This window comes from Choloepus didactylus, chromosome 24 (assembly GCF_015220235.1).
Source record: "Choloepus didactylus isolate mChoDid1 chromosome 24, mChoDid1.pri, whole genome shotgun sequence".
NCBI lineage: Eukaryota > Metazoa > Chordata > Mammalia > Pilosa > Megalonychidae > Choloepus > Choloepus didactylus.
Window position 1 is genome coordinate 2,945,629 of NC_051330.1, and position 17,211 is coordinate 2,962,839.

Sequence of the window (17,211 nt, forward strand, 5' to 3'; positions counted from 1 at the left end):
CAGTGAATACATACATCTTTCTCTCCAAGTCCTCTCCAGCACCTGTATCCCTCTGTTTATTTTTTCCCTGCAATTTTATAGGGCTATATTGAAATTCCAGACAATCATCCACAGTGTACAATCAATTGTTTACAGTATCATCATATAGATGTGCATTCATCACTATTAGCACTTACATACATTCATTAATCAAAAAAAGAATTGAAACAAAAGAATAATAAAAAGAATAAATGGAAAAGTTAAAATAAAATAAAATACAGCAGAAAGGTCAGAAAACACCACCACTACCAAGAATCCCATACCCCTCCCTTACATGCCCCTCTCACAGATATTTATCCTTGGTATTGAATGTCAGCAGTATTTTTTAATCAATATACGTGATGAAATTAAAATTTCTATTTCCATAATATATTCATAAAATTTCATAATATATTCATAAAATATTCTTGGCAGGATAACATGGTCCCCTTTGAGAGGGGAACTGAGCATACAGATGTGTTGTGGGGGAGATATATTATTGCATATCCTTTCATAGCTCTTGAATTGTGAAACATGTAGTGGAGGTTCTATTTAATGAATAATTAATGGAGATTTTTTAAAGGCTTTAGGGACAAGGATTCACTTCCACAGAGGCTGGTCTGAGGAGCATTTTTATGGGAGGAAGCCCCGAGAGGCACCTGCCCAGGACTCAGGCCTGTGTCTTTGACCCCTGGCTCAGCTGCTCCTGGCCTGGAGCTGGATCCTGGGCTGGGATCACTCCTGGGCCCTTCTCCCTCCCCTCACTTATCACACTAAAGCTTGGGCAGCTCACAGCCAAGTTCGTGGCGCCTTTCACTTTTGATTCCTGGAAATGGCTGTATTTTTGGGAAGAGGTATAAGTGGACTTGGGGTTTCACCCTTTGACCTTGGAAGCACAGGGCTCTGAATGTGCTGACTGCTTTCTTCTCCCCTGCTGATTACTTTCCTCTGAGGGTGGGACGTGGCTGGAGGATTTGAGTCCTGCCAGCTCCTCACAGGCCATTCAGCCATTCAGAGTGACAGTCAGCTCCTCTCTCTCCGGCGACCACGGGGGACCTGGATTTTACTGACAACCACAAGTCTAAGGCAAAAGGAGTTTTCTGTGCTGTGGCTGCAGAGAGCACGACACCAGACTCAGCATTTTCTGCTCTTTCAAGGGGAACTCTCAGACCTTATCTCTGACACCAAACATCTCTTTTATCTCAGGATCTGGTGAGTGAGAAAACACTTTGGATTGAATATAGGCCTAAAATTGGTAGAAAAGCACTGAAAGCCAGAGTGTAGGCGAGCCCAGATGGCTATTTCAGGTCAGAGAGCTTGAAGGACTGAGGGACAGGATGGGTGAAGGACAGGATGACTGAAGGGAAGTTATAAACCATTCAGAGATTTCTTTTTCCTGTTCCATTTGTTAACTTTTATAGTTTCTATCAAATTAATCCATCTAAGTGTTCAAATTTCTTTGTACACATTTTTAATAATTTTATTTTATGGATTTAAAAATGCATTATAAAATTTTAAACTCTATTTTAACCTACATCTTATCTCATTTTCTGTCTATATTATTTATGCCAACTTCCTTGTTCTCTCCTTAATATTATGTGAACTCTGTTCATGCTGTGAATCATTACAAATAACCATGCTTTGATATTTGTTATTCATCATGATTAAGATCATTCATTCCTTTCCTTTTTTGTTCATTTATTTATCTGTCCATATTCATTCATTTTACATTTTATTCTTTCCTTTTTCTTCAGGTTTCAACTACTGCACATTTTCTGGTTCACTTAATTGAATGTTTATTCTCTCGCTCTGTATCTCTCTCTTTCTTACTCCCCCTCCCTCATTTAAAATATCTTGAAGTGTAGCTTACATACAAAAATCACACTACCCTCTTTTGTACAGTAACACACATATCACCCTGGGTTTGCAATCTTGGAACCAGTGCCCAGAAGATGGAAGATAATGTGACCAAAACCAAAGCAGCCCCTCACACTGATTTCTTCTTTCAATCCCCAAGGGTGGCCTCAATTCCAACACACAACCAGAATAATTTTAGCTGGCTTTGAATTTTTATATAAATGGAATCATAAAGCATGCATCCTTTCATTTACAGCACCCTTTGCTCAATATTATGTCTATGAGTTTCATCCATTTTTGGAGTGGGTTTATTTTTCCTATTGCTCAGATTATTCCATATACAAACATTCCAGAAAATATTTAGCCATTATAATGTTGATGACTTTTGGCTTTCCTCCACCTTTGACCTAAGACAAATGCTCCTATTTTGAACATTCCTGGGTATGATTTTTGATGAACATATGCACCCATTTCTGTTGGTGGCAATTGCTGGACCATAGCATATGTGTACATTCAGTTCAGTACAAACTCAGACAGTTTTCCAAAGGATGGACCAATTTACACTTCCCCCAGTAGCACATAAAATATTCAGTTGCTCCACATTCTTGCCAATACTTGTAATGTTTTCTCTTTTACATATGGGCTATTTCAGTGCTTGTGTAGTAATGGCATATTATGATTTTAATTTTGCATTTTACTGTTGATAGTGAATTTGGGCACCTATCATACGTGTTTTGGATGCTTAGACATGATTTTTTATGTGGTAAAATATCTGTTTAAGACACCTCCATGGATGCACTTTTTTATTGTGCTGTCTCTTTTTTCTTACTTGTAAGAATTCTGTATACATTCTGAATGTTTTCTGGGGGTTCAGTATACAGGTCTTGCACATCATTCATTACATATATCTGGGTATCAGACTTTCCGAGTGCCCTGTCTAAAGGTATATCCTTCAGTGATCAGAGCATCCTAGGGCTCCAGAAACCTCAGTTCAATTGACATCCAGGGAAGTACCAAGGGACATTCTCTTCAGGGCAGCTTCTGACAAACCCATCACCCCTCACCCTCATCCCAGGCTGTGCCATCTTATGTTCACACTTTCTACAGCAAGCAGGCACCAGAGTTCCTATCTCCCCACCTAATCTCTAGACACCTTAATATAAAGGCTGGTGCTAGGCGATGGGCAGGGCATCAGGACAGCTACTGACTTGTAGGAGGTCCCATGTGGACAGTGCAGCTTTATTTTTTTCCCTAGTATTTGTGTGGTACTAGTATGGTGTTCCTACTAAGTATAGTCCCTGGTATACAATAGGCAGATTTTTCCCCTATACCACTCTGTTGTTAACTCTCTGTACTCGTGTCATACCCTAGAACTATAGCATGCAAGCATCTAATTGTGGTGCATTATTGTTTAGAACATGGGAATACATGGAGCCTGCTATACTCTGCTGCATGAGAAACACCCTGTTACTTTCTAGGACAAAAAGAAAACCACATATATATGTGTATATATATATATTTCCTATTCCTGAATGAAGACATAATACATAGAATTTCATCTGAGAAGTAAAGGGCAAGCACATCTCTATTTAGCTGCCTCGAATAAAAAACAGGGTCTACTATCTGGGGAGGTTGGAGGCAGTGAAATGGTAAGATGATTTTGTGGGAAGCCTGACACAACATGTGGGAAGGAGTGTGGTATTGAGTGCTGCTTTCTTTAATTTATTTATAAGTTGTGCTCCCTTATTAGATTCCTACCAGCATTATCTTCACAACAATAAAAAATATGTAAAGAAAACTGAAAAACAATAAATAAAGATTCTCATGGGCAGGAGTTTGGATAGGATAATCAGGACTCCAAATTAGTCTTGAAGTATGAAGAAGGTCCTCAAGGAGGAGAGCATTCCAAGATGAGGGAAGAGCCTGTCCAAGGGCAAACTATATCCAGGTCGCAAATAGAGAGAATGCCCATTAATGAAAAGAGAAGATGCTTCTATCTGTAATGTGGGAAGGTTCAAACCTCATAGCGTCTTCACATTCTAACCTCTTTGACCATTGCTCTTTCCTCCCCCCTCTAGGTCCTTCTGGTGCTCAAGGACATGGGTCAGTCACGTCCCTCCACCCCTGTTCAATCCAATGCTCACGATTTGACCTCCAGCTTTGAAGACTTTTTTAAGGAATTCAAGATGGAAAGCAAAATCCTCTCTGAGGAAACCATCACTTTGATTCAGTCACTTCTGGAGAAAGGAGATGTTCAGAAGGCAATGTCTGTGATCCGTGATGCACTGAAAGATATTGAGAATGCCTCAGTAAACATTGCTGTGACAGGGGAGTCTGGGTCAGGGAAATCCAGTTTTATCAATGCCCTGAGGGGTGTGGACCACGAAGGAGAAGATGCGGCTGAGATAGGGTACGTAGAGACAACCATGAAGAGAACGCCATACAAACATCCGAAGTTTTCCAATGTGATATTATGGGACTTGCCTGGCATTGGGACCACCAAATTCCCATCACGGACATATCTAAAGGAAATGAAGTTTGGTGAGTATGACTTCTTTATTATCGTTTCTTCTTCACGCTTCAAAGAGAATGATGCGCAACTTGCCAAAGCAATTAGAAAAATAAAGAAGAATTTCTACTTTGTCCGAACCAAGGTGGATAGCGATTTATACAATCTCAAAATGAGTAAACCACAGACTTTCAATAAGGAAAAAATCCTGCAAGATCTCCAAAATGACTGTCTGGCTCAGCTTCATAAAGTCAATATCATTGATACTCGTGTCTTCTTAGTCTCCAATCTTGATGTGTCTGACTATGATTTCCCAAATTTGGAGACCACCCTTCTGAGGGAGCTCCCAGCTCACAAACGCCACGTCTTTGTGCAAAGCCTGCCCTGTGTTACTGAGGCTGCCATAAAGAGGAAGAGGAATTCCCTAAAGCAGAAGATCTGGTTAGAGGAACTGAAGGATGGACGATTGGTCACCAAACCATTTCAAGATTTTAGTCAGTGATGATGATGTGGAGATGCTGGAGGAGACCTTAACCCTCTATTTGTCTTATTTTGGCTGGACAATGCATCCCTCAAAGATGTGGCTGAAGGTTTGAATATTTTACAGAAATACTCAAGGCAAACATTGTCTCCAAATATCTGTCAGTTCAGAAGGATGAGGAAACCTTAGAGGAAACAGTGTTGAAATGTGTGGAGAGAATCTTCTCTATCAGTGGTGGCCTCATTGACACTTGTCTCTACTTTAGAAATATTTTCTGTTTTCCAGCTTATTTCCTTGACACTGTGGTAAGGGATGCTCACATTCTCCTTAGAAAAGAAGAGATTTTTGGGGTCTATGGTATCTCTGAGAAGGTCTAACGACTTCTGGATATTGGGTGTAAAAATGGGAAGAGTAAGGCAGCCCTCCCCTGACTCATCCTCAGTGTTTTCATGGCACTATTGTAGGGAAAGGTGGAGGAAGCCTTCCTAGAAAGTCCTACCTCACCGCCCTCACAGTGGACCACATCCTGCATGACTTTTTAATGCAATTTTATTGAAATATATTCACATATCAGATAATCATCCAAGTAAAATCAATGGTCCACTGTATCATCATACAGTTGTACATCCATCACCGAATTTTTTAATATTTTCATTACTCCACAAAAAATTAAAAGTAAGAATAAAAATAAAAGTAGAAAAGAATACCAAAACATCCTATGTCCATCATCCTCCTATTATTTATTTATTTCCATCTTTGTTTCTACTCATCTGTCCATACACTGAATAAAGAGTGTCCATCACACCTTAAGAGTTGTTCGATCATCTTCAAGTTGATGATTATTCAGTAATCATCAGGAATCAAGAGTACTGGATCACAGTTCAGCAGTTTCAGATGTTCCCTTCTTATATTCCAGTACACTAAAAACTGCAAACAGATGTCTATATAATGCATAAGAATAACCTCCAGAATGACCTCTTGACTCTGTTTGAAATCTCTCAGCCACTGAAACTGAGCAATCAGCTCTAAAGCATTCTTCTTTGGGGTCCATCTTGGGAAAATGAAAGAAAGGAATCCAAAATTTTGTTCTAAGTGGAGAGGAATATCTATCTGTGAGATAGATACCTAGCAGTTATTGCACATATATTAAAATACTATTGTACACTACTTAGATCCTCAAAAATATTTCTGAGTGAATGGTTGCATGGTGTGATTTTGGCATCCATAGTATTCTTGTGATTGTATGCATTCTGCATTCTGATCATCAATAGGCCACTAAATGCTGAACATAATCCTCCTCATTCTCTTTTATGATTATTTTTCTCTTAATAAATATAAAAGCTAATGAACTGTACTGTGTCACCAGAAATGAAACAGAAACTTTAAGGAAAAACATTAATCTGGGGTACTTTATGAGAAGGGCAAGTGTAGAAGAAAGGAACATAGGCAAGGGGTGTGCATTTTGGAAGCCTACACATTGTTCCATTATTATAGAGGATAATTTATGCCTTAAATTGAGAGGCTAGGAATAAGATAAAAGAATTAGCAATAACAGTGAGCAGAAATATAAGGAAATACATATATTTCTTAAACACAAGAAAGGATCCTCAATCACACATCTAATAAGGGAAATGTAAGTTAGAAATGGAATTTACACTGTTATTCCATTTATCATTTATCATATTCAGGAAGAGTGCAAATATTGATCTTCTGTTGTCAAAGTTGTAAAACATAGTTTCAGTTATATAATGCTGGTGGAAATACAAAATGACACAGCCCATAATGTGGAAAACTAGGCAATATCTAAGAAAATTATACATATGCCTATGCTTTTACCATGTGATCCAAATTTGAAGACTCTATGTCAAAAGAACACAAGAAAAATGACAAAAATGCCTATCCCTGAAACAGTTAATTGCAGAACTAATTGAAATGGGAAAACACGGTAAACAATTAAAATGTTTTTCAATAGAAAGTGGTACATCACCAAATAGGAGACTAGTTAACCATACAAAGGGATGAGGAATATCTTCTATATAACTGTGGAGTGACCAGAAATTATTGTTACATGTAAAACACAAGATGCAGAGAGAGGCATATCATACAATACTCTCACCTAATAAGTTCAGAATATGAATATTTACACATATTCTTACAGAATGACAAAACCATAAGAATAAAATAAAATTAACTATAAGGAAAGTGGGAGAACAGAGGGAATTAGAAGGGGTAAAAGCTAGATTTTGCATAATTCAACTCAATTTGAAAACATGCAGATGTTTTACATAGCTATATAACTATTAATGAAAAAGATAGCAAAATAACTGGCATAACAAAATAGAGACATTATTTTAGGATTTTAGAATAATATAATTTGAAGGTAAATTTCTGTTAGAATATATCCCAAGGACAAAAACAATTCTAAAAAAACCTTTCATCTTTTTCTGCAGCAATATTAACAATAATAATGATAGTGATTTTGTTTTGCTTTGAATATCATATATTATTCACATTGAGATTATGCAAATAAAGTTATTATGTTAATGCCACTGGATACCAAGTCCTTCAGCACAACATATTGATGGTATTTCCCTATATATTTACACACACACACACACACACACATATGTATATGTATATATGACATATATAGATCCATACATCCCAAATTGCCAGGATATACATTCTTCTTTAGTGATCACAGAATGTCATTCAGTATAGATCATATGCTGGGGTACAAACAAGTCTCCATAAATTTTAAAAGATTGAAATTATTCAAAGCACATTCTCTGATCATAATGGAATGCAGCTGGAAATCAATAACCACTAAAGATCCAGAACTATCAAAAATATATGGAGATAAAACAACACACTCCTAAACAAACAGTGGGTCAAAGAAGAAATTGCTAGAGAAATTAATAAATAGCTGGACATGAATGAAAATGTGATCAAACATCAAAACATATGAGATGCAGCAAAAGGGGTGCTGATTTGGTAATTTATAGCTCTAAATGCATACATTAAAAAGGACAAATGGAAGAGCATGGTGACACAGAGAAGAGTGGAAGTTAGTTAGCTCTCCCAGAGCAACTAATAACCAGGAACAACTAGTAAATGATCTTGAATAACTGCTGGGGCATAACCATGACTGTCCACACATTGTGCACCAACCTGGATTGGGAGGAATGCCTGAGATCCCAGCATGGAATCTGTGAGGAGAAACTGTGGAGCTGAGCTGGGGGTCCCTGCCCCCCAGCAGCCTGATCTGCAAAACCTCGCTGTGACAGAGAGCAGCACTCTCTGAACAAGCGAATATACCTCAGTCCAGCTCCAACTGGGGTTTTAATTGGCAAACATGGACTGCTCAATGCAAGCTGCAAATCCCCAACCAGCAGAGACTTTTAGTGACGCCTGACCTTGAAGAGCCAGGGGACTTCTCTGTCTCTGGAGGGGGAGCCCTGAGGACTGGGTGCAATCTCTGGTCAACAGGTGAAACTGGGGGCCATAGACTGACCCTGAAAGAGGGCTCTCTGTCCCTTACAATGATCAAAATTATACAAAACACTTTTTCAGATCATAATGGAATGAAGTTAGAAATCAATAACAGGCAAAAGTCAGGAAAGTTCACACATGTTTGAAGGCAAGAAAACACACTCTTAAACAACCGGTAGGTCAAGGAAGAAATTGCAAGTGAAATCATTAAATTCTTGGGGCAATGGAAAATGAGAACACAACACATCAGAATATTTGGGATGCAGCAAAGGTGGAGCTTAGGGAGAAATTTATTGCCCTAAATGCTTGTATTAAAAAAGAAGAAAGAACAAAAATCAAAGGATTATCTGTTCACCTGGAGGAAATAGAGAAAGAAAAGCAAACTAACCCCAAAACAAACAGCAGAAAAGAAATAACACAGATTAGAGCAGGAATAAATGAAATCGAGAACACGAAAACAATAGAATCAACAAAACCTATTATATATCTGATTCTTGCCCTGCATATATAGAATAATTTTTGAGATTTCCCTATTTGTGCAGTTGTTTTTTCCCCAGGAAAAAGCTTTGTCTTCCTCTTCTTCCTCAGGATGTTGATCTGCTGGGGTTTTTTTTTTTTTTTCTTATTCATTTGCCGCTGTATGCTATTAACACTCCTTTGCTATCTCTAGCAACCTTTACTTGAGGACTGAATCTTGAGCAGAGGATCCAGGCAAAGAGGATCCACCTTCATCAGTTTTCCCAGAGATGACAGGTCCAGGTCTTGCGAAATGGTTGTAGATCCTCATCAGGGTTTCCTGGGGAAGAGACCCAGCAGGGTGCCGGTATTTCCTGTGAAGCCTCATGGTTCTCTGCTTTTCTTTTCCTGCCCAGCTGTTGGTGCACCTCAGCCTGCTGCCTCCGACAGGCCTAAGGTTGCTCTGTGCCTTTAATGCTCAGTGAGTCATGTCCCTGCTGGGGCCTTGGGTGAGCAGAGCACTTCTCTGTGATTTATCAGTCTCCTTCTGCCACAGCTGGCTGGTGTATGATACGATCTTCTCTCTAAATGTCCCCCAAACAGTTGTTTCAGACAGTTCCTTAGGATTTACTAGCTGCCATGGAGGATGGACTAAATCCTAAAGCACCGTATGCCACCATCTCCCCTTTCTCATCTCTGGAGCCCTGTTAGTTTAAGCCTTAATTTTATGTGGTATGTATGTTGCTAGGACAAAAATTTTAAACAAAAACAGTACCATAGGACTGTAAAATACAATGTAAATTCTAGTGACCCCCATTATAAACTCTAAACTATAGTTAATAGTAAATTTATAATAATATTCTCTTGTTAATTGTAACGAAGTTACCACACTAATGCAAAAGTCTAATAATGGGGGTGGATAAATGGGAACTCTGTCTCTTCTGTATGGTCTTTCTGTAAAGCTACAACTTTGCTAATAAAAAAATGGGTAAAAAGTGTGCCAGTAAATTTGCATACCTACATGGATTAAATAAACCACTAGAAAACTATGAATTATAAAAAATATTTGAGGAATAAAAAGAAATCTTATACCAATATTATTTTCTTCTTGTCCCTATCTATATGGAAAACATAGAATAATATAGATAGCAGATCAGGAAGTGAATTCAGCTGAAGGCAGCCCAATCTCCTCCAACCAACTCCCCTTAGTTTCCAAAAGTATAGGCCTCAGGCCAGCTTCTCAAGCAGCAGTTGGGGCCACAATTAATAGAAAAATCCTGGGGGCTAGAATCATTGAAGCCAACTTACTGAAGTTGAAACGTAGTGGTCTATATTATTAACATATGCCCAAGCTATTTCTTCTGTACACTGGGCTTGAGATTCATTGGTGCAAAGGCTTCTATAGTAAAAGACCATCTTTTGAGAGCATATCTCCACCACGACATGGAAAGACTCTGAGGACTAGTGATGAGTGTGTGATAAAGACTGAATTTCCCAGCAGAATCCTTAATGAGCAGGTTCAGACAGACTTGTGTCATAGGATCTTGGAGAATGGGTTCCTGGTCACATCTTTATACAGTGAATATGGCCAGAGGTTTTTAGATAGGAGCCAGGTCACCTCAAGACAGCGTCGATGCTGGAGAAACGAGCAGGCATGAGCAGTGCCTTCTGGTAACAAGTGAGGAGCAGACATGTCCAGCAGGGTTTCCAGCCAACTGCCTTCCTGCTGCAGCCCAGAGGACAGGAGGTGAGAAAGTTTGGAAAGTAATTATTCTGAGCAAGTGTACAAGGTCCGCATCAGTGTATAGACAAGGGGATGGCCAGCATTCTCCTTGCAAGAGACAAGTGGGAGCAATGTGCTAGTTTGTCTCTGGATGGATGGGTGAGGTTTTAGGCAGCTAATGGGAACAGTTACAGCAGTAACAATTGTCCAGCAGGAATTTTCTTCCCATGACAAAGAGGGCATCTGGCATGCATTTTGTTCTAGTTTGCTAATGTTGCTGGGATGCAAAACATCAGAAATGGACTGGCTTTTATAAAGGGGGTTTATTTGGTTACACAGTTACAGTTTTAAGGCCATAAAGTGTCCAAGGTAACCATCAACAATCAGGCACCTTCACTGGAGGATGGCCAATGGCATCCAGAAAACCTCTGTTAGCTGGGAAGGCACATGGCTGGCATCTGCTCCAAAGTTCTGGTTTCAAAACAGCTTTCTCCCAGGATGTTCCTCTCTAGGCTGCAGTTCCTCAAAAATGTTACTCTTAGTTGCTCGTGGGGTATTTGTCCTCTCTTAGCTTCTCTGGAGCAAGAGTCTGCTTTCAATGGCCGTCTTCAAAATGTCTCTCATCTGCAGCTCCTGTGCTTTCTTCAAAGTGTCCCTCTTGGCTGTAGCAAGCTTGCTCCTTCTGTCTGAACTTTTATAGGGCTCCAGTGAACTAGTCAAGGTGCTCGCTGAATGGGTGGGACCACACCTCCATGGAAATTATCTAATCAGGGTTATCACCTACAGTTGGGTGTGTCCATCTCCATGGAAACACTCAAAGACTTACAGTCTAATCAACACTAATAATGTCTGCCCACACAAGATGAAATCAAAGATAATGGCATTTTGGGGGACATTATACATTGGACAGTTATCCATCCAAAGTCCCTTTGGAGAATAAGAGTTTGAGAACACAGATGGAAAACATCTTAATGTGGAAGTACAAACAGACTAGGCTTCCCAAGAGGGCTTAAGGATGTGACATTTCAGACCATCACAAGTGGCCTCAGCCTGTGCATTTTCAGAGGATTTTGGGGAAGACACGTAGAGAGGGAGAAGGTAAATACAAGGTCATGGACATCTACAATTGACAGATCCTGAGGAATGGGGCAGATCCATTTTGGAAAGATACAAATGAGCACCAAGTGTGTGAGATAATTGTGTGCAAAAAATCCCAGATGGATCAGTCCTTTGTTTGCTTGCTTAGAAGTTTGTATTATTGACTGAACATTTTTTTTTCCTTTTTCATTTTTTGAGGAAAAGTCATTGGTATGGAATTTAATAAAACTTCAATGATTTGGCTGGCTTTTTTTTTTAATTCATTTTTGTTGAGATATATTCACATACCATGCAGTCATACAAAGTGTACATTCAATTGTTCACAGTACCAGTATATAGTTGGGTGTTCATCACCAAAATTAATTTTTGGACATTTTCATTACCACACACACACAAATAATAAGAATAAAAATTAAAGTGAAAAAGAACAATTAAAGTTAAAAAGAACACTGGGTGCCTTTTTTTTTTCTGCCCCCATTTTTCTACTCATTCATCCATACACTGGACGAAGGGGAGTGTGGTCCTTATGGCTTTCCCAATCACATTGTCATCCCTCATAAGCTACATTTTTATAAAGTTGTCTTCAAGATTCATGGGTTCTGGGTTGTAGTTTGATAGTTTCAGGTCTTCACTGCTAGCTATTCCAATTCATTAGAACCTAAAAAGGGTTGTCTATATTTTGCTTACGTAAGAGTGCCCACCAGAGTGACCTCTCGGCTCCTTTTGGAATCTCTCTGCCAGTGAAGCTTATTTCATTTCCTTTCACATCCCCCTTTTGGTCAAGAAGATGTTCTCCGTCCCACGATGCCAGGTCGAGATTCCTCCCTGGGAGTCATATTCCACTTTTGGGCTGGCCTTTTGGGGAGCTTCCTTACCTGTACCAGTCCATCAAATGCATATACAACCATGGGAAGTAATATATGAAAAAGAAGTGTTTATCAATATCAGATCCATCCTAAGGAAAATTATAATAATTATAATAATGACATAAGGAATTTCAGACATAAGGAAAAGGTACCAGAAACTAAGGGATGAAAGAAGGCATGACAAGCAAAGAAAGGGATAAATAGGAGGGTGAACAGCAATGGATAGTGAGGCTATAAATCAGTTTATACAAAGTCCTGTGAGTTTTAAAAGACAGAATTAAAATCCACAGCACAAGTGACATGTGAAACAGAAATGAAATGATGGGATTAAAGGCTGCTTATCCTGTTAGAATTTGATTTAAGCTCTGGCTTAAATCTAGCATAATTGATGAAATAATAGAAAGTAAGCATAAAATTTCCAAGCAAGAAGAGAAAAAATAGAATAATAAAAAAAGAGTCAATCCAAAAGAATCTCAGAGAGACAAAAAGAGAGAAAAAAGGACAATTAGGAAGCAAAGTACAATGCTAGATAGAAACCAAAAATATCAGTAATTTCATTGTCATTGACTCAAATTTTCCATTAAAAGAATGCCAATTTTGGGATTTCATGGGTGATGTAAGGGCCTTCTGTATGCACAGTTCTCTGAGTCCAGTTTTAAGTCTCTTGGTCTAAGTTACCCAATCTTTCTTTCACATTTCATCTTTGATCATAATCATCCTGTGAAAGCATCACTGAACACAGTGTGGTTTCTGGTTATCCTTCAGCACTAAGGGGGCTCATCCCTGAGACTCACGTTCCATGCAGGGGAAAGTTATAAATTTATGAGTTTGGGACTTTGAGAAGGCCACGTTTCAATAACAAGAGAGCTGGCAGGCAGGTTCTTAGGCAGTATAAGTTTATGCAGTTATAGATAGTTAAAGGAAAAAGCAAAAAAGATTGTTAGTAATTAAAAAAAATAAAACTTTGGAGTGACAACATCAACATGGCGACATAAGACAGCTACTGAAAACCCCTCCCCAGAGATTCAGATAATGAAAGACAATTCTCACATATTCAGCACTCTGAGGGAAGGTAAAGACTGAGGAAGGGTCCCACAAAAGCTGAATCAAAGAAAGAGAAAAGTGTCAGGTAGGAAATTTCTGTTCTGGACCAACTGGTCTTCCCCCTCTACCCTTACTTCATTCCACACAACTCTGGAAATGCCCAGAGGCCGCAGCCCAGTTCCCTACCACATCCCTTGAGATACACTGGCTACAAAATCTCTCAGGGCAGTGACACAGATCCACACCTATATCCAGACACAGAGACCCGAACACACAGGGGCCTGTGGCAGGGCATAAGACACTGGGGAGGTTTGGATACAACAGAGCACCACGGAAGACCTTCCAAATGGAGGATTAGGGAGGGAATCAAGTAGCTGATCATAAACTGTCTGAAACAGTGGTCTGGGACCTGAAGGACAGGGGAGGACACTTGCAGGCCCAGGTCAGTGAGGGACAAAGAATCTGAGAAAACATGGAGAGAGACTGCAATTCCAGATGTGGGTCCTGGTGCCCATGCCCCACTCTTCAGGGAAAGAGCACTGTGTGGCCCGATCCTTGCCTGTGAAATGGCTGCAGAGTGGGGTAGCTGCCCTCCACCCCAAGTGCAGAGGGGCAGATGGTGCAACTCTGAGCCAAATTGTGGCCAGAGAATTGAAGGCAAAGGAACCCTGCAATTTCAGCTCCACTCGATCAGACACATCCGAGGTAAAAAACAGGTTCTCTGGGGGTCACTCTTAGGCACAATTACAAGTAGCCTTAGCCTGCCTTTGCAATAATAAGCTTCATAAAGGCAAGCCCCAAGATGGAGGGCTCAGCCTTCTAAATTGGTAGCCCCCAGTGCTTGTGAGAATATCAGGAATTCCCCAGGTGGGGAAGTTTAATATTTCCACATTTACCCCCAGTCCCTCAGGGGACTTTGCAAATACATTTTTTATTCTCTGCCCAAGTTACTCTGGGATGTCTTAGGGCTTCTAACTAACCTGTACAAACTAACCAGATTTCACCCCCTATTCAAAGTTCCATGTAATTATGGTATTTGAATAAACTGACCATACAAGTTAAATCATACAGTGTGCTACAAAAACATAGATTTTTGCACCTAATAAATATCTCTTCTTTGGTCTCACACAGAAGTTGAAGTTTTAAAACACCGTCAATATCTTCCTTTACCCTTTATTCTGATTTGCCTTAGTCCTAACCAGATCCACTTCATTCATATCTCTAGTTGAAGTCTGATCTCCTTTTCAGCTTCTTTAACATTTGCTGTTTGGGGTAATGATGATATTCATAGCTGCCAGACTCTGGCTCTGACCTTCAGGTGTCACACAGACACCTAAAGTTCCAGGGACTGAGAAGTTATACAGAAAGAGCTCTGCAGCTCAGAATTTAGAAACTGCCATTACATCTCTGGAATAGATATAACTGCTGTAAGAGCTTACAATCTAGGAATTTTTACAATAAGCGTTCCCCAATAACCTATGCTTTCAAACTCAATTCTCGGGGTTTGCACATTATAGTTAGTCCATATTAGTGAGGCATTATAATGTTTTTCTTTTCATTTCTGGTTTATTTGACTCAACATACTGTCCTCAAAGTCCATCCACCTAGGTTCATACCTCACAAATTCATTCCTTCTTGTAAAACCTTAATAATCCATTGCATGTGTACACCACAGTTCATCATTCTGTTCGTCAGTTGATGTACACTTAGGCCACCTCCATCCACTGCAAATCGTGAATGCTGCCACCATAAATCCAATGCACAAATGACCCTTATTGTCTGTTTTTAGTTCTTCCAAGTATATACCCAATAGCAGTGTTGCAGGACCAGATGACAACCCAATGCTTAGCTTCCTGTGGAATCACCACACTGCCCTCCAGATGGGGTGCACCTTTCTACTTCCCCACCAATGGTAATTAGGTACATCCCTGTCTCCACATTGTCTCCAGCACTTGTATCCCTCTGTTTATTTTTTAGACAGTTTTATTCACACACCATACATTTCCTCCAAGTAAAGAATTAATGGTTCCTCATATAATCACATAGTTATGCATTCATCACCACTGTCTATATGAAGACATTTCCATTTCTTCAGCAAAGAAAGAGGAAGAGGTGAAAAAAGAAAAAAGAAAAAGAAAGAAAAAGAAAGAAAAAATGACTAAAAAAGGAAAAAATAAATTAAATTAAAATAATAAAAAATTAAAAGGTCGGACAACACCACCAATGCCAAGAATCCCATACCCTCCCTTGTATCCCCCTCTTATAGACATTTAGCTTTGGTATACAATTTTACAATTAGTGGAGGCATATTACAATGCCATTGTTAACTGTAGACTCTAGTTTGCATTGATTGCATTTTTCCCAATACCATTCCATTTTGTTGCAAAGTTGACATTCGTTTATTCTCCCTCATGTAAAAACATTCTTATATTTATACATTTAATCACAATCATCAAACACCCTAGGTTTCACTAAGTTTTACCTTCCCAGTATTTATCTTCTTTCTTTCCTTCTAGTGTCCTACATGTCCCTAACCTTCTTCTTTCAACTGTACTCACAGTCTTCTTTGTTCAGTATTCTTACAATATTGTGCTAACATCAAAATATTTTGTGCTATCAATTTCTGGATCTATACAATCAATCCTGTTGAAAATTCTCTACTCCTTCAGCATCAAATGCCCAATCTCTACCCAGTTTCTATCCTCTGGTATCTTCATAGCTGCACTCTTCTCCAAGCCTCTCTCACCAGTTTTCTCCTATTTGTCTGTAGCACTCCCTTTAGTATATCTTGTAGAGGTGGTCTCCAGTTCATGAACTCTCTCAGTGTCTATCTGTAAATATTTTAAAATCTCCCTCACTTTTATGGACAGTTTTGCTGGATATAGGATTCTTGGTTGGCAATTTCTCTTTCAGTATCTTGAATATATCATGCCACTGCCTTCTTGGGGTAGGTTTTTTTTGGATCAATTCTGTTTGGGGTACGCTGTGCTTCTTGGACTTGTAATTTGTTGTGTTTTATAAGAGTTGGGAAATTTTCAGTAATTACTTCCTTTCTTATTTGTTCTGCCCTTCTTCCCTTCTCTTCTCCTTCCAGTACACCTATAGCATATATGTTTGGGGGCTTCATGCTGTCATTGAGTTCCCTGAGCCTCTGCACATTTTTTTTTATTCTTTCTCTATCTTTTCTTTTGTGTGTAGGCTTTCAGATGTCCTGTCTTCTAGTTCACTAATCCTTTCTTCTGCCTCTCCAAGTTGGTTGTTGTATGTCTCCACTGTGTTCTTCATCACTTCCATTGTGCCTTTCATTCTCATAAGTCTGCCACTTGTTTTCTCAAGCTTACAATTCTTCCTTATGGTCACCCAGTGTCTTCTTTATAACCTTCATTTCTTTTGTTACATTATCTTTCAACTCATTGATTTGATTTAGAAGATTTGTTTGAACATCTTTAATTAGTTGTTTCTACTCTTGAATCTCAGTTGAGGTTTAAGTTTTCCCTTTGACTGGGCCATATCTCTATGTTTCCTTGTGTGGCTTGTGAATTTTTGCTGTCTAGGCATCTAATTTTCTTGATTAATTTATTCTGGAGGTTGTTTTCTCTCTGTTGCCTTGGGTTTTCTTGTTGGTTTTCTTTGATCTTTTCTTATTTCTCTTACTGGCCGGTTCTCA

General features: G+C 39.2%; 1 pseudogene; it reads left to right on the forward strand.

Annotated features, from left to right (window-relative positions):
* The first annotated feature begins 981 nt into the window (after window positions 1-981).
* On the forward strand, window positions 982-6,557 carry LOC119520034 (annotated as a pseudogene).
* Window positions 6,558-17,211: the final 10,654 nt, after the last annotated feature.